We start from the raw sequence: 22,641 nt of genomic DNA on the forward strand, positions 1-22,641 counted from the left end.
GGGCCAGAAGGCAGAAGGGGACAGGAAAGCTGGTGATAGGGAACCCAAGGTTGAGTAAGGATAGTGTTGATGTGTTGGGAGGTTGTTAACCATTGACACAAGGCAACATGTGTACTAACTGTTAAATGAGAAACTATTTTGTTCTGTAAGCCTTTATCTAAGGTGAGAATAGCAGCACAACTGGAAGAGCGTAGTCGATGTCCCTGAGCTGTGCATGTAGAAATTTCTGAAATGGTGTATCTTTGGCCATGTATATTTTTACTAAAAAAAAAAAAAAAAGGTCGAGAAGGGAGAGGGCTGACATGCTGTGGGGTTGTTAACCAATATCATAAAACAATATGTGTACTGACTGTTTAATGAGAAACTATTTGTTCTGTAAGCCTTTACCTGAAGCACAATTAAAAAAAAAAAAAAATAGCGAGGAGACCAGCTTAAAAAAAAAACAACGCATACCAACATCCCATCATTACTGCCGTAGGAGCAGGGGGCACTTCTGATGGTCCCAGTTTAAGTGCAGCGTCTGACGGGTCTCCCTCCAGTCAGCCCCCTTGGTGACCCCATCCAGTCCCCCCACAGCTTAAAATGCCACCCATACCATATGACCCAGCAATTCCACTCCTAGGTATATACCTAAAAGAACTGAAAGCAGGGACTTAAACAGATACTTGTACACCAACGTTCACTGCAGCAGTAGTCACAACAGCCTAAAGGTGAAAAAAACCCAAATGTCCATCAACAGAGGAAAAGATGAACAAGATGTGGTCTATCCATAAAATGGAATACTAGTCACGAAGAGGAATGAAGGTCTGACCGCATGCTACAACATGGATAAACCTCGAAAACATTACGCTGAGTGAAATAAGTCAGTCACAAAATGACACACATCGTATGACCCCACTTACATGAAATAACTAAAACAGGCAAATGGTTAGAGACCAAAGTTTACTAATGGTTACGAGAAGGGAGGGAGGGGGAGAAGGGGAGTAACTGTTTAGGGGACGCTGAGCTTCTGCCAAGGATGACAGAAATTTTTGGAAAAGGATAATGGTGATGTTTGAACATTTGCTGTTATTGTTGTGAGGTGCCGTCGAGTCAGTTCTGACTCATAGGTACACTGTACAACAGAACGAAACACTGCCCAGTCCTGAGCCATCCTCACAATCGTTGCTATGCTTCAGCCCACCGTTGCAGCCACTGTGTCAATTCATCTTCTTGAGGGTCTTCCTCATTTTTGCTGAGGCTCTACTTTACCAATCATGATGTCCTTCTCCAGCGACTGGTCCCTCCTGATAACACGTCCAAAGTACTTGAGACGAAGTCTCGCCATCCTCACTTCCAAGGAGCATTCTGGCTGTACTTCTTCCAAGACAGACTTGCTTCGTTCTTCCGGCAGTCCGTGGTATATCCAACATTCTTCACCAACACCATAATGCAAAGGTGTCAATTCTTCAGTTGTCAATGCTCACTATCCAGCTTTCACAGGCGACTGAAAATACAACGGCTTCGGTCAGGTGTTCTTTAGTCCTTAAAGTGACATCTTTGCTTTTTAACACTTTAAAGAGGTCTTTTGCAGCAGATTTGCCCAATGCAATTCATCATGTAATTTCTGGACCGCTGCTTCCATGGGCGTTAATTGTGGATCCAAGTAAAACGAAATCCTTGACATCTTCAATCTTTTCTCCATTTAACATGATGTTGCTTGTCTTAGGCTGGGTTCTCTAGAGAAGCGAGGCCAGTAAAGCACATAAATATACATACAGAGAGAAATTTGTATGTGGGAAATGGCTCACGTGGTTGTAGAGACTGGAACGTCCCAAGCCTGTGGGTCAGGATAGAGACTTCTTCTTATTCACGCAGCCGCAGGGGCTGGCAAACCCAAGATCAGCAGGTCAGAGAGCATGGGCTGCGACGGACAATGAATCCCAAGATTGGCAGGCAAAACTGCAGGTAAGCTGCTAGCTCAAGTCCCAAGAACCGGAGGTAAGATGAACAGGAGCCAGCTGCAGGATCCACAGCGAGCAAAAAGCCCACGAGCCTTGCCAGAATGTCCACTTATATTCAACGCAGGCCACATGCCCAATGAAATTCCCTTTCAACTGATCGGCTACTCACAACAGATCCTATCAAGGAGGTGATTACATTATATAGCTGCCAAACCACTTAGCCCAGGAAGCTGACATACAACCTTAACCATCACATTGCTTACTGGTCCAGTTGTGAGGATTTTTGTTTTATGTTGAGGTGCAATCCATACTGAAGGCTTTGATCTTCATCAGTAGGTGCTTCCAGTCCTCTTCACTTTCAGCAAACAACACTGTGTCATCTGCATATAGCAGGTTGTTAATGAGTCTTCCTCTGATACTGATGCTGCGTTCCTCTTCATACAGTTCAATTACTTGGGATTATCTGCTCAGCATTCAGACTGAATAAGTACGGTGAAAGGATCCAACCTGGACGCACACCTTTCCTTATTTTAAACCACGCCACATTCCCTTGTTCTGTTCGAACAATTGTCTCTTGGTTTATGTACAGGCACCGCCTGAACACAACCAAGTGTTCTGGAATTCTCATTCTTCCCAATGTTATCCATAATTTGTTATGATCCACACAGTCAAATACCTTTGCATAGTCAATAAAACACAGCTACACATCTTTCTGGTATTCTCTGCTTTCAGTCAACATCCATCTGACATCAGGAATGCTATCCCTTGTTCCACGTGTCCTCTTCTGAATCTGGCTTGAATTTCTGGCAGTTCCCTGCCAAGGTACTGCTGCAATTGCTTTCGAACGATCTTCAGCAAAATTTTATTTGCATGTGATATTAATGATACTGTTTGATAATTTCCACATTCTGCCCATTTGGAATGGGCGCAAATATGGATCTCTTCCAGTCGGTTGGCCAGGTAACTGTCTTCCAAATTTCTTGGCATAGTCAAGTGAGCACCTCCAGTGTTGCATCCGTCTGCTGAAACATCTCAATTGGTATTCCGTCAACTCCTGAAGCCTTGTTTTTCGACAACGCCTTCAGTGCAGCTTGGACTTCTTCCTTCAATACAATTGGTTCTTGATCATGTGCTACCTCCTGAAATGGCTGAATGCTGACCAATTTTTTTTAGTACAGTGATTCTGTATATTCTTTCCATCTTTTTTTGATGCTTCCTGTGTTGTTCAATATTTTGTCCATAGAATCCTTCAATATTGCAACTCAAGGCTTGTATTTTTCCTTCAGTTCTTTCAGCTTGAGAAATACTAAGTGTGTTCTTCCCTTTTGGTTTTCTAACTCCAGGTCTTTGCACGTCATTATAAATACTTTACTTTGTTTTCTCGAGCTGTCCTTTGAAATCTTCCGTTCAGCTCTTTTACTTCATCATTTCTTCCACTCGCTTTAGCTACCTGACATTCAACAGCAAGTTTCAGAGTCTCTTCTGACATCTCGTTTGGTCCTTTTTTCCCCCGTCTTTTAAATGACCTTTGCTTTCTTCATGTATGAGGTCCCTGATGTCATTCCACAATTCATTTGGTCTTCGGTGATTAGTGTTCAATGAATCAAATCTATTCTTGAGATGGTCTCTAAATTCAGGTGGGATACCCTCAAGGTTGTATTTTGGCTCTCATGGAGTTATTTTCATTTTCTTCAGCTTCAACTTGAACTTGCATATGAGCAATTGATGGTCTTTTCCACATTTGGCCCTTGGCCTTGTTCTGACTGATGATATTGAGCTTTTCCATCACCTCTTTCCACAGAGGTAGTCAACATGATACCTGTGTATTCCACCTGGCGAGGTCCACGTGTATAGTCACCATTTATGTTGTTGAAAAAAGGTGTTTGCAATGAAGAAGTAATTGGTCTTGAAAATTCTATCATGTAATCTCCAGCATTGTTTCTATCACCAAGGCCATATTTTTCAACTACTGATCCTTCTTCGTTTCCAACTTTTGCATTCCAATCACGAATAATTATCAAAGTAGATAATTCTGATTGCATGTTTGATCAATTTTAGACTGCAGAAGTTGGTAAAAATCTTCAATTTCTTCATCTTTGGTCTTAATGGTTGGTGCTTAAATTTGAATAATAGTCATATTAACTGGTCTTCCTGGTAGGCCTATAAATATTATCCTACCACTGACAGCCTTGTACTTCAGGACAGATCTTGAAATGTTCTTTTTGATGATGAATGTGACGCCATTCCTCTTCAATCTGTCATTCCCAGCATAGTAGACTACATGATTGTCCCATTCACTATGGCCAATATCAGTCCATTTCAGTTCGCTAATGCCTAGGATATCGACCTTTGCACATTCTGTTTAATTTCTGAGGATTTCCAATTTTCCTAGATTCATACTTTGTACATTCTACATTCTGATTATTGATGGATGTTTGCAGCTGTTTCTTCTGAGTCATGCCACATCAGCAAATGAAGGTCCCAAAAGCCTGACTCCACCCACGTCATTAAAGTTACCTCTACTCTGAGGAGGTAGCTCTTCCCTAGTCATCTTTTGAGTGCCTTTCAACCTGAGCGGCTCATCTTCTGGCACTATATCAGACAATTTTCCACTGCTATTCATAAGGTTTCCACTGGCCAATTTTTTAGAAATAGATAGCCAGGTCCTTCTTCCTTGTCTGTCTTAGTCTGGAAGCTCTGCTGAAACCTGTCCACCACGAGTGATCCTGCTGGTATTTGAAATATCAGTGGCATAGCTTCCAGCGTCACAGCAACATGCAAGCCACCACAGTGTGACAAACTGACAGACAAATGGTGGTGAACAACGTGATAAACATAATTAACATCACTGAATTATGCATGTGAAGAATGCTGAAATGGCAAACATTCTGTTATATATATACTGACAACAATTTTTAAAAAAGCCACTCATATGTTGACAACCACCATACCCATACCTCCAGCTCAACACTTCCTTGAACTCTCAATTTAGATACCAACCATCAACATTCCACTTGGAGAGGTGGACACTGCCATATGGATGACTTCTTTAAAATTAAACTCTGGATTTCCCCACCCAAACCAGCTCCTCATACGCCTTCATCACTCTTTCCTGCAGCTTCTCAGCTGCAAATCTTAGTGTCATCCTTGCTAATTCCTTCACTCACATCTCACTTCCAATCTGCAAACAAATCCTTCCAATTTGCCCAGAACCACATACTTCACACTTGTTCCACAGCTACCGTCTTGCCCATGCCATCACCAGCTCCTACTTGGATTCCCGCAGAAGCTTGCTAGCTGATCTCCCGGCCACACTTATTCTCAACACATAAAGCAGAGGCATTCTAATAAAACATGAATCTGATGAGATGGCCCCTTGGCTTAAAATCTTCCAAAGGCTCTTAGGAAAAGCCAAGGTCTTCTAATGGCCAACAAGGCCCCACACCATCTGCTCTACCAACCCCTCTTCTCCACTCGGCTGCTGCTACAGTGAATCTGTTGCTGGTTCGAGACCATACTAGGCACATTCCTGTCTCACGGCCTTTACTCTTACTATCTGACCATGCTTCTCTCAGATTACCCCGTGGCTCACTCCCTCACCTCCCTCAAGACTTTTCTCAAATGTCACCTCCTCAGTGAAGCCTTTAGAGACAACTCTATTTAAAATTATGCGCACATATGCGCACACATACATACATACACACACGAACACACCAGGACGCTCTGTCCTATCACCCTGGAACTTACTTATATATCTACTTATCTTGTTCACTCCCCATCTCCCTACACTACAATGTCAGCCTTGTGACTTGATTAGCAACATTAAATATTCAATAGAATGGCTAGATGATAAAGTTGAGAAAATCTTCCAGAAGAGTAGAAAAAGGAAATGTGAGTGAAAAGATCCAACTAACAGATGTTCTAGAAAGAAAAGAGAACACTGAAAGAAAGAGCTTTCAAATATACTTTTCTATTTTATTTCTTAAGCTTAGTACTGAGTACACAGGCATTCATTATATTGCTCTCTATGCTCATTTGTAAAGAGCCCTGGTAGCACAAATAGTTAAGCACCCCACTGCTAACCAAAGGGCTGGCAGTTCGAACCCATCTAGTGGCTCTGCGGGGAAAAGAACTGGAGTTCTGTTTCCGTAAAGATTACAGCCTAGAAAACCCTATGAGACAGTTGTACTCTATCACATGGGGTTACTATGAGTTGGAATCGACTCAACGGCACCAAACAACAACATGCCCTTTTGTAGGCGATATTTCATAATTCGGAAAAAACTATTCAAGAGTATTTCCTCAAAGATGGAAGAATCAACAGACTGAAAGGGCCCAACCAGTGTCTAGCACAATGAAAGAAAAACATCCTACACCTAGCAGTTTTTGTTTAGGGGGCACCGAGTTTATGTTAATGGTGGTGGAAAGATTTGGAAAAGAATAACAAGAATGGGTGCACAACTTGAAGAATGTAATCAGCATCACTGAATTGTACATGTACACACCCAACCACATCATGAAATGTCAGAATACCAAGAATATAAAAGAGGTTCCTAAACCTTTCCAGAGGGCAAAAAAGGAGAGCGTTCACAAAGGAAAGCGAATTGACATCAGACTCTTCATCAGCAACACCGAATTCTAGAAGTCAATGAAAGCAATTCTTTCAAAGTTCTAAGGAAAGACGATCTTTAACTTAGAATTCTATATCCAACCAAACTATTAATGAGGTATGAAAGTACCAAAGGCATTTTCAGAGGTCTCAGGAAATTTGCTGTCAAACATTCATTCAAAAAATATTTAGCACCTTTTACATTCACATTCCAAGGAGCCCTGGTGGTGCAATGGTTAAGCGCTCAGCTGCTATTCCAAAGGCTGGGGGTTCGAATCCACTCAGTGGCTCTGTGGGAGAAAGACCTGGTGATCTGCCCCGACAGAGATTTCAGCCTAGGAAACCATATGGGGCAGTTCTACTCTGACCAACAGGGTCTCTATGAGTCAGAATCAACTCGATGGCATGCAAAACTACAACATACTCCCATGCCAAGACATGTTCTTGGCACTTGTTATCACCATAAGTCAGTCAGATATGTCTCTGCGCTCATGGGGCTCACATTCCAGCTGGTGAAGAGATTGAAAATAAGCTCATCAGCAGACTGGTAAGGCAATGAGGCAGAAATGCCAGGGTGGATGGACTACTTTAGATAGTGGTCAGAGAAGAGTCAGAACAAAGGGCCATTTAACGCTGACCCGAAGGGTGTGAGGGGCCCCACACAGAGCTGGTGGACGGCACGCCAAGCAAAGGGAAGAGCAAGTGGAAGGACGGCGTGGTAGGAGCAGCTGGAACAGAGTGAGCAAGAGGAAGGAGGTGGGAAGGAGGCATGGGGAGGTCAGTGGGCACTCCTAAGACACAGAGGAGGGGTCCAATAGGAGGAGACCAAGCCAGAAGTAACAACAGAGAGCCCAGCATGACCCTGTGTAAAGGACCCAGAGAACAAGGAGTCAGATGGGAGGAGAGAGGGCTCAAGGTGGACGTGGGGATCAGATACGATACTTGAGAATTTAGAACAGGAGGCCTGTTATGGATTGAATTGTGCCCTCCAAAAATGTGTATCAACTTGGCTAGGCCACGATTCCCAGTATTGTGTGGCTGTCCACCATTTTGTGGTCTGATGTAATTATGCCATGTGTTGTAAATCCTAACCTCTATGATGTTAATGAGGCAAGATTTAGAGGCAGTTAGGTTAATGAGGCAGAACACAATCTACAGGATTAGGTTATATCTTGAGTCAATCTCCTTTGAGATATAAAAGAGAGAAGTGGGCAGAGAAGAGTGGGATCTCATTAATACCAAGCAAGAAGAGCCAGGAGCAGAGCACGTTCTTTGGACCCGGGGTCCCTGTACTGAGAAGCTTCTAGACCAGGGGAAGATTGATGATAAGGACCTCCCCAGAGCTGACAGAGAGAAAGCCTTCCCCTGGAGCTGGTACCCTGAATTTGGACTTCTGACCTCCTAAACTGTGACAGAACAAATTTCTGTTTGTTAAAGCCATCCACTTTTGGTATTTCTGTTATAGTAGCACTAGATAACTAAGACAAAGCCATAAAGTTAGGCAACATGAAGCGAAGAGGAAAGGTAAAATCAGAAACCACAGTAAACGCCAAAAGCAATGCAAAAACAGAAATTTAGTTAACATCTACTATTTAAACCAAAAACAAAACAAAACCCATTGTTGTCAAGACGATTCTGACTCATGGCAACCCCATGTGTTACAGAGTAGACCTGTGTCCTATAGGGTTTTCTTGGCTGTAATCTTTACTGAAGCAGATCACCAGGGCTTTCTTCTATAGCGCCACTGAGTGCATTCGAACTGTCAACCTTTAGGTTAGTAGTTGAGTGCAAACCGTTCACACAACTCAGGGACTTACTCAACTGTAAAATAAACAACATTTACATAATCACAACATTAACTTTCAACTCTCAGGCTTGACCTTCAGAAAACATGAAAAACTTGGGGTTGCAGGAAAAAAGATAAATTATCAGTCTTGTAAAGGCAAAGCGGAAGCAGAGAACAAAACTGAGGGCTGGGGGAAGAGGAGTGAAGGAAACTGGAGAAGGCTAATGTCGTAATCTTCCAAAGTGGCAAGTGAGGGATACTGCCTATAGGTCGTGAGGCAGGAAGTAAAGGTATTGGCATATATGTTAAAATTCAAAGGTTACTAGTAGAAGAGCTAAAAAGAGTGATAAAACTATATTGAGAGGATGGGGAGGAAAAGGGTGAGGGTGTAGATGAGCTAAAACCTCACCTACTACCCCAATCAGCAGCTCATGCACAAAATAGGTAAGTCTATATATGCATACCTCATTTTATCGTGCTTTTGCCTTATTGCACTTCGCAGATACTGCGTTTTACAAACTGAAGGCTGTGGCAACCCTGCATCGAGCAAGTCTACTGGCGCCATTTTTCCAAGAGCATGTGCTCACTTCGTGTCTCTGTGTCACATTCTGGTAATTCTCGCAGTATTTCTAACTTTTTCATTATTATTGTATCTGTTATAGTCATCTGTGATATTACTATAGTAATTGTTTTTAGGCGCCACGAACTGTGCCCAAATAAGACAGCAAACTTAATAAATGTTGTGTGTGTTCTGACAGCTCCACCAACCGGCCGTTCCCCATCTCCCTCCCTCTCCTCGGGTCTCCCTATTCCCTGAGACTCCATAATATTGAAATCAGGCCAATTAATAACCCTGCAATGGCCTCTAAGTGTTCAAGCGAAAGGAAGAGTCCCAGGTCGCTCACTTTAAACCAAAAGCTAGAAATGATTAAGCTTAGTGAGGAAGGCAGGTCGAAAGTGGAGAGAGGCTGAAAGCTAGGCCTCTTGCGCCAGTTAGCGAAGTTGTGAATGCAAAGGAAAAGTTCTTGAAGGAAATTAAAAGTGCTACTCCAGTGAACACATGAATGATAAGAAAGCAAAACAGTCTTTTTGCTGATATGGAGAAAGTTTTACTGGTCAGGAGAGAAGATCACACCAGCCCCAACATTCCCTTAAGCCAACGCCTAATCCAGAGCAAGGCGCTAACTCTCTTCAATTCTATGAAGGCTGAGAGAGGTGAGGAAGCTGCAGAAGAAAAGTCTGAAGCTAGCAGAGGTTGGTTCATGAGGTTTAAGGAAAGAAGCCGTCTCCATAACATAAAAGTGCAAGGTGACGCAGCAAGTGCTGATGGAGAAGCTGCAGCAAGTTATCCAGAAGCTCTAGCTAAGATAACTGATTAAGGCAGCTACACTCAACAACAGATTTTCAATGCAGACGAAACGGCCTTCTATTGGAAGAAGATGCCACCTAGGACTTTCACGGTTAGAGGGAAGTCAATGCCTGGCTTCAAAGCTTCGAAGGACAGGCTGACTCTATTGTTAGGGGCTAATGCAGCTGGTGACTTTAAGTTGAAGCCAATTGTTCATTTACCATTCTGAAAATCCTAGGGCCCTTAAGAATTATGCTAAATCTACTCTGCCTGTGCTCTACAAATGGAACTACAAAGCCTGGATACCAGCACATCTGTTTACAACATTGTTTACTGAATATTTTAAGACTTACTGCTCAGAAAAAAAGACTCCTTTCAAAATATTACTGCTCACTGACAAAGCACCTGGTCACTCAAGAGCTCTGATGGAGATGTACAAGCAGATTAATGTTGTTTTAATGCCTGCTAACACAACATCCATTCTGCAGCCCATGGATCAAGGAGTAATTTCGACTTTCAAGTCTTATTATTTAAGAAACACGCTTCGTAAGGCTGAGTCAGAACTGGCTCGGCAGCACCTAACAACAACAACATAGCTGTCACAGATATTGATTCCTCTGATGGATCTGGGCAAAGTTAACTTGAAAACCTTCTGGAAAGGATTCACCATTCTAGACGCCATTAAGCACATTCGTGATTCAAGGGAGGAGATCAAAATATCAATATTAACAGGAGTTTGGGAGAACTTGATTCCAATTCTCATAGATGACTTTGAGGGGTTCAAGACTTTAGTGAAGGAAGTAACTGCAGATGTGGCAGAAACACCAAGAGAACTAGAATTAGAAGTGGAGCCTGAAGATGTGACTGAATTGCTGCAATCTCATGATAAAACCTTAACGGATGAGGAGTTGCTTCTTATGGGTGAGCAAAGAAGGTGGTTTCTTGAGATGGAATGTACTCCTGGTGAAGATACTGTGAACACTGTTGAAATGACAACAAAGGATTTAGAATATTACATAAATGCATTTGATAAAGCAGCGGCAAGGTTTGTAAGGACTGACTCCAATTTTGAAAGAAGTTCTACTGTGGGTAAGACGCTATCAAACAGCATCACACGCTACAGAGAAATCTTTTGTGAAAGAATCAATCGACGTGGCAAACCTCACTGCTGTCTTATTTTAAGAAATTGCCACAGTCACCCCAACCTTCAGCAACCACCACCCTGATCAGTCAGCAGCCATCAACATCGAGGTAAGACCCTCCACCAGGAAAAAGATTATGACTCGTTAAAGGTTCAGATAATGGTTAGCATTTTTTAGTAATGAAGCATTTTTTAATTAAGGTATGTACCTTTTTTCTGGACATAATGCTACTACACACTTAACAGATTACAGTATAGCGTAAACATAACTTTTATATGCACTGGGAAACCAAAAACTTCATGTAACTCACTCTGTTGCGATATTCGCTTTATAGCAGTGGTCTGAAACCAAACCCGCAGTATCTCCAAGGTATGCCTGTATATATTAGATATGCCTGGCCTTCTGACCTACAGAACTGTGAGCTAACAAATGGGTGTTATTCTAAGCCCCTAAGTTTGTGGTCACTGGTTACAGAGCAATAGAAAACTAAAACATAGATTTGGTACCTGAAGTGGGATCCTGTTGTAGCAAACACTTAAAAATGCTGGAGGAGCTGAGGAGTCAAGCAGAATGGGCAGAGGCTGGGAGAATTGGGAGGCGTGTGACAGAAAAAACCAAGACTGCTGTCTTAGCTTCCTAATGCTGCTATAACAGAAATACCACAAGCGGGTGGCTTTAAAGAACAGAAACTTATTTTCTCACAGTTCCGGAGACTAAAACTCCAAATGAGAGTCTCGGCCATGTGGATTCCTTCCTTGTCAGCAGCCCCGGGTGTTCCTTGGTTCCTTGGCCCTCACATGGCATCTGTCTTCCCCAGTTTGTACTTGCACCTGTGTCTATACTGTTTTTGTTTTTTTTTTTAAGTTTTAGTGTAGTTTAGATGAAGGTTTATAGAATAGTTCCTCATTAAACCGTTAGCACACATTGTTTTATGACATTGGTTAACAACCCCACGATATGTCAACACTCTCCCTTCTCGACCTGGGGTTCCCTATTACCAGCTTTCCTGTCCCCTCCTGCCTTCTAGTCCTTATCCTTGGGTTGTTGTACCCCATTAGTCTCATTTTGTTTTATGGGGCTGTCTAATGTTTGGCTGGAGGGTGAACCTCAGGAGTGACTTCATTACTGAGCTAAAAGGGTGTCCAGGGGCCATACTCTCAGGGTTTCTCCAGTCTCTGTCAAGCCAGTAAGTCTGGTTTTTTTTTTTTGAGTTAGAATTTTGTTCTACCTTTTTCACCAGCTCTGTCCAGGACCCTCTGTTGTGATCCCTGTCAGAACACCTATACTGTTCTTTATAGCACTCAGAAGTGATTAGCTTTAGGATCCACACTACACTGGAATGACCTCAATAGACAGACTGATTACATCACATTAGATTGCACTACAGAAGGTGATTATGTTGCATTAGATTAGATTACATCCACATGAATAGGGGTTAGGATCCCAACATATATTTTAGGAGGACACAATCACAATGTCATCCATAATGACTGCTTGAACAAACTGTCAGTAGAAACATGGACGTTAAAGACGCTGCCAGTGGCAGCTCAGAAGGACCTGAGAGTTACTGGAAACTGCAGAAGGGGAGACCCTTATTACGCAGCGGCAGAAACGCAGCGGCACGCTGGCCTGCAGTTACGTGGAAAGCGACCTTGTACCCAGTGAACCTGTTTTTTAGTTCAGGGCATTTCAAGCAGAGTGCTGACAGTGAGCCTGGTTTCTGCTGGCTGCTCATAATAAAATCCGAGAAAAGAGAGAGAAACTGAGGCGCTAAAAGTAAGAAATCTGCTGTCAGGAACACGTGCTCTGGAGAAAACACGGGAGACGAGACAGCTTTCTGCTACAACCTCCGAAAGACCCACACGTCAGGGGAGTTGTTCACGAGATGAGGGCTGTCCTGCCTCCCAGATCTTCTCAGTCAAGCCTGAGGGTCGCTAGGAAGCTGAAGGGTGTCATCCCACAGCCTCCTCAGCAGCAGACAGAGAGAAGGGATAATCTCAGAAAGAAGCCTGTGGATGTGGCTTCTGTCTAAGGAAGTGGATTACTGAGAAAAATGTACCAGCAGAAACTCTGCCAGGTGGGGCCGAAAGGATAGAGAGAATATGAAATGAAAGGAGCCTACCAGACCCCCGAGACCCTACTGGCAGGAAGCTGGCTGATAAAACTACTCGGATGCAAAGACATGTTCCCTTTCACGAAAAAGGAAGGATGACTCAAAGGGTGGAAGCAGCGCCCAGACGGTGAAGCTGAGCCAGGGAGGATGACCCCAGACCCTGAACCCCAATCAAAGAACTCCTGCTGGAGTCTGCCCTGCTGGGTCTCCCAACGGCTTTGGACCAGTGACTCCTTCTCACCTTCCATTTCCCCCTTTTAGACCAGAATGTCAGTAACTGTTATCCTATGCGTGTCCCAGCACCGGATGTTGGGAGTGCTGGGGGCAGGTCACGTGTCCTTTAGTGTCGCAGGTGCCCAGGAGCTGGATTTGAAGGATTACACCCAGAGACTCACCCTCACGTAATCTAGATGATTTAGATAATGAGATTTTGGATGTTTGAGCTGATAAGTAAGATTTAGGTGAAATTTGGGACTTCAAACTGATGGTATGACAGGGTGAGAACCTTGGGAACCTTGGGAGGGGGTGGAAGCATTTGACATCTGGGAAGGATGTGAAATTTTGGGGGGTCAGGGGCAGACTGTGGTAGGCAGAATTCTGAGATGACCTCCAAGAGTCCAGCCCGTTAACACCCCTTCTTCCAGCTATTCAAACACTAGTCCAGGTCTGCTGTAGAGAGATTTTTGCAGATGTAACTGAGGCCCCAATTCAGTTCACCTTAAACAGATGGTGTGGGTGGGCCCGACCTAATCACATGAGCCCTTTAAAAGCAGAGTTTTCTCCAGCTGACTGCAGAGAAGAAGTCAGAGAGACACACTCCAGCTTGCCAGCAGAAAGAAAACACGCATGTAGTGACCCGCCTAGGGGGGCCACACGGCTAGCAACTACGGGAGGCCTCTAGGAGCTGAGAGCAGTCCCCAGCCGACAGCTAGCAAAAAAATGAGGACCTCGGTCCTACATCCACAAATGAATTCTACCGACAACCAGTGAGCCTGGAAGGGACCCCAAGCCCCAGGTGAGAAGCGCAGGCTTGGCTGACACTTTGATTTCAGCCTCATGAGACCCTGAGCAGAGAATCCAGCCAGCCGTGCCTGAGTTTCTGACCTGAACTGTGAGCTAATGAATGCCACTAGGCTCGTGATGATCCGTTATACAGCAATCGGAGACTAACGCAATAGTATTTAGGAAAATGAAAGTAACTAGCAGAAGGAAACTGGGGTCCTTGAGTGCCGCTAACTGTTAAGCGCTTGACGACTAGCTGAAAGGCTGGCAGTTCGAACCCACCCGAAGGCACTTTGGAAGAAAGGCCTGGTGATCTGCTTTTGAAAACTCTGCCTTGAAAACTCTGTGGAACAGTTCTACTCGGCACACATGCGGTCGCCATGAGTCGCAATCAACTCGACAGCGACTAATGAGGACAACGAAACAGAAGAAAGGGCAGTTTTCTAAGTATTTAAAATACAGAGTGGCCACCAAATCTATAAACATTTTTACAAGGCAAGAATCTTAGAGACAAGAAACTAGCTAACAAGGAAGTAGCAGAGGCTGGGTCTTCCAGGATCCCTCCTTTGTCTTGTTACGTCCATCCTCTTTCTGGTGGTCTTTAACGAAAGGCTGGGGAAAATGAACTGCCTCTAGTCATTCTACAGTCTCTATAAGAAAGAGAAGCTTCAGAATAACTTAAGATACCCACTGATTTATGTACAGAACGTGTTGACAGCAAAAGCCTTGCTTCACTGAACAACTTCAAATTCTTTCCACCCACTAAACCTTTTATAAACCAAAAACAACCAACCAAAAAAACCCAAACCCACTGCTGTCGAGTTGGTTCTGACTCACGGCAACCCCATGCGTTCCAGAGGAGAACTGCTCCGTAGGGGTTTCTTGGCTGTAATCTTTACAGAAGCAGTTTGCCAGGCCTTTCTTCCACAGAGCCACTGGGTGGGTTCGAACTGCCAACCTTTACGTAACAGTCAATTACCAACTGCTTGCGCCACCCAGGCTCCTAAACCTTTTGTCAAGTCCGCTAAAAGAAACACAACTGAGTGGATTTGACTCGCCGTGTACACCTCAGAAACGGAAGGAAATGGCCGGAAGAACACCTCCACGACAGAAACGAGAAAGAGAGGGTACAGTTAATTTGCCCTCCTGACAGATAAGGAAGTCCAGCTGCACGTTACTAAGGCGTAGCTTCCATCAAGCTATGTGGACCTTGTTGACTTGAGTGCTAACAGGTTTCCACTGCCCATTCACATCACAAAGTCACCTCTCCCTGAGAGGGACACTGGCCAGGGGCGTGGTTGCCCATGAGCACCTGGGACCCTGAAGGCAAACTGTGCCTCCCCAAGGAGTGGTGCGGCCACCAATACCTTAAACGCGGGACTACACTCCGCATCACAGATCAGGGGACATGGACGTTGGATGTCTCTGCTGGGATACAACAGAAAACACCCACAGCGCCCATGATGTATTTTCGCCAAACCCTGGATGTGACCTAGCCTCTACCAGTTCCATTTGAGCTTACAAAGTGCACGAGTCATCAAAGAAGAAGTTAGACAATGCCGTAAGGGAACAGTCAGATGAATGCAGAGTGGCCTGGAAAAGTCAATGCCGTGGAGGGAGAGGGGGCACCTGAAGGACAGGACCCTGAGTCACAACCAGTGCAACCCAGGAGACTTGGCTGGTTTTTGTTTGGGGCTGAAAGCTATGGAAGACATTCTTGAGGCAATTGGAGAGATGTGAAAATGAAATGGATAGTCATTAATACCAAGAAATAACGCTCATTTTCCTCGATGGGATAATGGCAGGGTTGTTATGGAGGAGACAATCCTTACTCTCAGGATGGGCACGCTCTGATTAAAGGGTTTAAAAAAAAAAAAAAAAAAGAAAAAAACCCAAACTCACTGCCATCAAGCCGATTCCGACTCATAGCGACCTTATAGGGCACAGCAGAACTGCCCCAGATGATTCAATAATAAATATGAATTTAGAGAAAGAAATGAAGCAAATACGGCAGAATGTAAACAGTTGCTGAATTCAGGAGGACTACCACCCATCTGTCAGCTTGTCATACTGTGGTGGCTTATGTCTGCTATGATGCTGGAAGCTATGCCACCAGTATTTCAAATACCAGCAGAGTCACCCATGGTGGACAGGTTTCAGCGGAGCTTCCAGACTAAGGCAGACTAGGAAGAAAGGCCTGGCGATCTACTTCTGAAAATTAGCCAATAAAAACCCTATGGATTACAACAGAATATTGCCTGATACAGTGCTGGAAGATGAGCCCTAGGTTGGAAGGCACTCAGAATTCACAGTGGCTGCAACAATGGACTCGAGCATACTGGCGACCATGAAGCTGCTGCAGCACAGGGCAATGTTCTGCTCTGTTGTGCATGGGGTCACCATGAGTCGGAGCAGACTCCTTGACAGCCAGCCACAGGAGGAGGATATAAGGTGCTCATTGTAAAGTTCCTTCTATTTTTCTGTAGTGTAATAAAAACTTGGGTAAAAAAGTAAAATAACAGCACTTAAAATGAAAAAGAAGAAAGGCTAATCCTTCACTTCCTAGCTGGGACTGTGCCCTGTGCCTCCATTTCCTCAGAAGGCAAATGGGGAGCATCAGAGAGCGACCCCGGGGCCATCGGAGAATCAAACAGTCAACACCTGTGGCGCTCCAGGAACAGGACCTAGCATACGAAAAACACTCAATAAACACCAGCTTCTACTGTTGAGTACCTAATACCATGAGAAAGCTGGACAGTGGATAAGGAAGACCAAAGAAGAATGGGTAGATGTGAATCACGGTGTTGGTGAAGAATACTGACTAGACCGTGGACTGCCAGAAGAACAAAGAAATCTGTGTTGGAAGAAGTACAGCCAGAACACTCCTTAGAAGCGACGATGATGAGACTTTGTCTCTCTTACTCTGGACATGTTATCAAAAGGGACCAGTCCCTGGAGAAGGGCACCACGCTTGGTAAAGTAGAGGGTCTGCGAAAAAGAGGAAGACCCTCAACGAGATGCATTGACACAGTGGCTGCAACAATAGGCTCAAACATAGCAACGACTGTGAGGATGGCACAGAACCAGGCGGTGTTTCGTTCTTTTGTACACGAGGTTGGAGCTGACTTGACGGCACCTAACAGCAACAATAGGGGCCATGCCCTGTCTGAGACCTGAGAGATATAGCAGCTGACAAGACCCACGCAACCCCCACGAATCCCATGCAGCCCCCCGAGTCTCGTGCAGACCCCATGAGATCTGTGTAGCCCCCATGAGACCCACACAGCCCCTGCCTGTGAGCGGGAGACTTTGAGAAGGTCTGCAGACAGCTTTCTACTGTTTGCGTATTTCCTCCTACACACCTGGAATTGGCTGTTAATGTAGCAAGTCCAGAAAATACTAATGCATTTGGGAAAAAAAAAATAATTAGCCTCTACTCTCTTCATTCACCTAAATATTTGTGGTTCTCTCTAAAAACAAAACCAAACCAAAACAAATCAACCTAGCAATTGGTTGGTAGGGACTATAATTCCTGGTGTGTTTCAGCAGATATCAACAGGAGTTTGGCTTAATTCAACGGACGGTTCTAGAACACTCATGACACCACACTCACCTCAGTCCTCTGTCCTCATATGTTAAGTCACTCGTGGGTGTTCTTTTCTGTCATCGTGGCTCTGGTATCGTTCAGTTCTGTAAGGAGAAAAGCGGCAGACAGAAAAGATAGCATTTTATTATTCTGAAAGACCAAATGTCTTTTTCAATTTGAAGGTAAAATATTGTAGAATCGAAGAATAATCACTCTACGGTTTGAAGCACAGCACGGCATCTTTGCTGGGTTCATGGCAAATATCAGGACAGTGAGAAGCAAACAATAGGATACTGTCCCTACACCTCAATGTCGTTCAACAGTCACAGAACAATGACATCTTTAACTTTAAATGTAATTCTGATGGCTAACTGAGTAAGGCTCCAAATGAAATAGATCCTGCCACTTCACAGGTTAAAAAGTTAACAGTACAGGCCAAAAGGCACACCTTGCTTTAAAATCCAAATCAAACAACCCGAATAAGTAATTCCAATCATTGGCTAGTGTCCCCCACGCTAGCAGCCCCGCCAGCAGGCCTGAGAGGGGCCGAGGAAGTAGCAGCTGCTGACCCCAAAGTGGAGCCTTGGGTGGTCCTGAGAGTAGGGTGGTAGGGGGTCTCCTTCCATGTGATGCAATCAGGTACCTACGTCCTGGGATGAGTCCTCCAGGGGGCCTCCCGTGTGGCCTCTGGGTGGTGCCTTCCCAGCCCTGTGCCACACTCGCCCCAGGCAGTACAAGGCATGGTGTCCAGAGGTCTGGGCTCTCTGCAGGATGGAAGACACAGGCCGGGACTGGCCAGGCTCCTACAGAGCAGGTTCCTACATCTCGCAAATCCCTGGGACGTGATTTCCTGACGAGGAGCAACTATCTGAAACGCTTCATGGTCTCACGCCTTCTACGGTATTTAAAAGGACACAAATAAGCCAGTGCACAAGGACCAACATTTTCCCTGTTGTTAGGGACCATCGAGTCAATTCTGACTCACAGTGACCCCATGTGACACAGCAGAACTGCTCCATAGGGTTTCTTGGCTGCCATCTTTATGGCAGCAGATCACCAGGCCTTTCTCCTGTGGAGCCACTGGTGGGTTCAAACCCCCAACCTTTCGGTTAGCAGCCAAGCACTTAACCGTTGTACCTCCAGGGCTCCTCAAAATTTTCCCTACATATTTGAAATGGTTCAGGAAAACTTCCTACAGATGTTAGTTTAGAACTTCTGGGACAAAATAAAATGGAAAAAAATAAAGAGGCTCTAGAAGCAACTCACGTTTCTTCCTCAGAAGTCAGGCGCAAGGACAATTCCAATCAGAGAATTCCAAGTCACTGACTCATACACCCACGCACGTAAAATTATCTGCAGGGGTCTGACAGTGTCTTCCAAACTTAACACTGCTTGGTATTTGACAATTGCCAAGATCTGCTATTTGTGATTTATGTCCCCTTGTGTGTTGGTCCATGGCTCACAATGACGTCAATCATTATGGTGACAACAGAGGAAGCTGTACCAACCAAAGAGGCACTCAGATTGCTGTGACCTCATATTTAACAGCTACTGCACGATCATGGAGTCCCCGGGTGGTGCTAACAGTTAGGTGCTCAGCTACTAACCAAAAGGCCAGAGGCTCCTCAGAAGAAAGGCCTGGTGATCTATTTTGAAAAATCAGCCATAAAACCCTATGGAGCACAGCTCTACTCTGCACACGTGGGATCGCCAGGAGTTGGAATCCACCCAACAGCAACTGGTTTTGTTTTTTTTCTCTGATATATATAATCATCTTAATTTAACTTCTAGGATGCTTCTTGGGTACAGGCCCCACATTAGCGAAAAATCAGAGAGATGCCAGGCTCACAACACCACTGAGTCAGGTAGACTCTGAGAGACCCTGGGGGACCCCAGCTCACTCCCAGTATGCACCCCCTGTGTAATCCCCTCCCCTTGAGCGCGGGCTGGACCCAGCGACAAGCTTCTAACAGAACGTGATAAAAGTGGTGGGTAGTCACTTCTAAGGTGAGGTTACAAAAAGACTGACTTCATGCTTGCTCTCTCTGGCGTGAGGGAAGCAGCTGCCATGTTGTGAGCTGCCCCACGGGCAGGCCTGCACAGCAGAGAATTGCCATCTCCCACCAACAGCCACGTCAGCGTGCTTGGAAGCGGGTCCTCCCCAAGTCAAGCCATCAGATGAGACCACAGCCCCGGCCGACAGTCTCAGTGCAGACCCAGCTAAGCTGTGCCCAGACCTATGACTTACAGACACCATGAGATAATAAATGGGTGTTTTCAGCTACTAAATTTTGGGGTGATTTGTTGTGCAACAATAACTAACACAACCACCTGACACTATCACACCTTTAAAAATTAGAAAATGGGGAAACAAAGAGCCTAACCAAATCTGAGATGCCAGTGGTGGTCTGGTGGTAGAATTCTCACCTTCCATGGGGAAGACCTAGGTTCCATTTCTGGCCAATGCACTTTATGTGCAGCCACCACCTGTCTGGCAGTGGAGACTTGTGTGTTGCTATGACGTTGAATAGGTTTCAATGGATCCTCCAGACTAAGACAGACTAGGAAGAAAGGCCTGGCAACGACTTCTGAAAATCAGCCATTGACGACCCTATGGATCACAACGGTCCCATCCCACTGTACACGGGGCTGCCATAAGTCAGGGGCCAACAACAACCAAATCTGAATAACTAGTTTTCTAAATCTTCTACCAAAAATTCTACAAAGCAAATTAAAAAAAAAGAAAGAAAGTAAAATATATGTCAAAAGAATGAATCAGAAGTAAGCACTGAGTAAAAAGGTCCCAAGCGTTATATGTGGCAAATGGAAGTTTCTAAGCTGGCCTATTCAGGGAGACAATTCTGTTGTGATTCAGTACAATGAAACATTAAATTGCAATCTAAAATCTCCTAAGTAACAAGAAGCTGTGCCACAAAACCAGGTACCAAGCTGACAGTTTCGTGTCTCTCTAGAGTCCATGCTACAAGCCCAGAGTCTCAGACTATGCCTCATCCTATTGCCCAACTTCCGGATAAGTTTGCAGTCCCAACCCAAGTCGGCTTTTCCAAAAGTATACCCTACCTTCCTTTTATTCCTTCGTTCACTCAATAATATGACCCTACACCAGGCAGCCTGTGCTGGGAGCTGAGGTGGGCACAGCCCCTGCCCTCCTGGCGTTTACACTCTCTCCGAACGCTTCCAGAATTGTTTCACTTGCCACACTCTGGAGCTCTTCCAAAGCAAAGGCAGCAGATACCACTAGCTCTTTAATATTTCACAAAGTAAAAACTACATCCTGTTTTCTCATTATCGCTTCCAAATAAAAGGAACACACGGACAAGTTCTAGATGAAAGGCTGACTCACAGGCTTCAGAGAAACAAAGATTCTCCCTAAGTCCCTTTAATGCTGCCCCTTCCCGGAGTGGAGGGAGAGTGGGGAAGGTGCCTGACTCACGCACCTGACATGCAACCTCACCAGCCCCAACTTTCTGCACTGGGCCAACTACCCCCCAAATTCCCAGAAGCCCACACTCCCAGGCTCACATCTTCTGCGTGCTCCTGGAATCTCCTGGACACTGAAAACTCCCCTAGGCTTGGGATGAGGGTGCACCTGCGTGACCTTGAAATTGGGGCTCCTTTGGTGACACCACCAGGAAGAGGAGAGGGGTAGGAGTAGCTGTAGCAATCAGGCCCTGACCAAGGGTGCAGACAGGAAATGACAGTGACCCTGGCTGGAGGGAGCTGGGAAAACAGGGTAGCAAACAATTTGCTGGGTTCGGGGAGTGGGCACAGGGCTGGCCTGGGCCATGGAGCCAGTATGGACTAGGAATTCCCCTGAAGCCTGAGTCCCCAGAGCCAGGAGGGTGGGCCCCAACCTTGGCTCACACCTGCCCCAGGGCCCCAGTCAAGGTGTCAAGGTCTGTAAAGCTGGCCCAGGAGTTCATGTTATCAGGGCGCTCAGAGGCCTCATGGAAAGGGGGCATAGGTTTCACCTGTGGGGCTCAGGTGACCTGGATCCCAGAGGCCCAGGGTCTCAAAGCAAGCAGTCCTGTTGAGGGGGCTGTATCCTGCCCCAGGATTTGGGGTGCCTCTGGATCCCGCCCCAGGATCACAACCCTATGGGGGCCTGGCTCAGGGGCCCCAGTACTCCTCACACACCAGTCTTGGGAAGCAGATGCTCCTTAGGGACTTGTTCAGGGGTCCTGGCCCTCCCTGGGGACCTGTCCCATGGCAGAAGTCCTTCTCAAGGTCCAGTCTCACAGTTCCAGCCTACTGCAGGTGGCTGTGTCCGGGTCCCAGAAGTGCCCTTGGGCCTGTCCCAGGGCCCAGACCTCCTCAGAGACCATTCCTAAGATCTGGCCTTCCTCGGTGACAAGTCCTGGGGCCCCAGTCCTCCTTGCTGATATGTCCCGGGGTCCAGCCCTCCTCAGTGACAAGTCCTGGGGCCCCAATCCTCCTCGGTGATATGTCCCGTGGTCCAGCCTTCCTCGGTGACAAGTCCTGGGGCCCCAGTCCTCCTTGGTGATATGTCCCGGGGTCCAGCCTTCCTTGGTGACCCGACCCAGGATCTAGACCTCCTTGGTGACCCATCCCAGAGTCCCAGCTCTCCTGGGCTACCCATCCTGGGGTCTCAGACCTCCTCAGTGACCTGTTCTGGGTCTGGCCCTCCTCGGTGACTGGTCCGGGCTCCCAGCCCTCCTCAGTGACTGGTCCCAAAGCCTCAGCCCTCCTCAGTGACCGGTCCCAGGCGCCCAGCCCTCCTCGGTGACCGGTCCCAGGCGCCCAGCCCTCCTCGGTGACCGGTCCCGTGCTCCCAGCCCTCCTCGGTGACCGGTCCCGTGCTCCCAGCCCTCCTCGGTGACCGGTCCCAGGCGCCCAGCCCTCCTCAGTGACTGGTCCCAAAGCCTCAGCTCTCCTCGGTGACCGGTCCTGGGGTCCCAGCCCTCCTCAGTGACTGGTCCCAAAGCCTCAGCCCTCCTCGGTGACCGGTCCCCGGGTCCAGTCCTCCCTGGGTCCTGCCCACTCAAGGGGTCCAGCCCTCCCCGGTGACCAGCCCCGGGGTCCAGCCCTCCTCGGCGACCACTGATAAGGTCTGACCCACCCTGGGTCCTG

General features: G+C 46.1%; 1 protein-coding gene across 4 annotated transcripts in view; it reads right to left on the reverse strand.

Moving 5' to 3' along the window:
- The window catches only part of PCGF3 (polycomb group ring finger 3), a 74,146-nt gene that overhangs the window by 51,201 nt on the left and 304 nt on the right, over positions 1-22,641 (reverse strand). For 3 of the 4 annotated variants that reach the window (XR_002825190.1, XM_004383535.3, XM_023737992.1), the window contains exon 2: positions 17,557-17,633. The gene's annotated coding sequence lies outside the window, so the exon portion shown is untranslated. Of the gene's footprint in view, positions 1-17,556; positions 17,634-18,172; positions 18,376-22,641 lie in introns of those variants that run through there. The other variant, XM_023737991.1, reaches the window with a different exon arrangement.

The sequence above is a fragment of the Trichechus manatus genome, unplaced genomic scaffold, assembly GCF_000243295.1.
Source record: "Trichechus manatus latirostris isolate Lorelei unplaced genomic scaffold, TriManLat1.0 scaffold00111, whole genome shotgun sequence".
Classification (NCBI taxonomy): domain Eukaryota; kingdom Metazoa; phylum Chordata; class Mammalia; order Sirenia; family Trichechidae; genus Trichechus; species Trichechus manatus.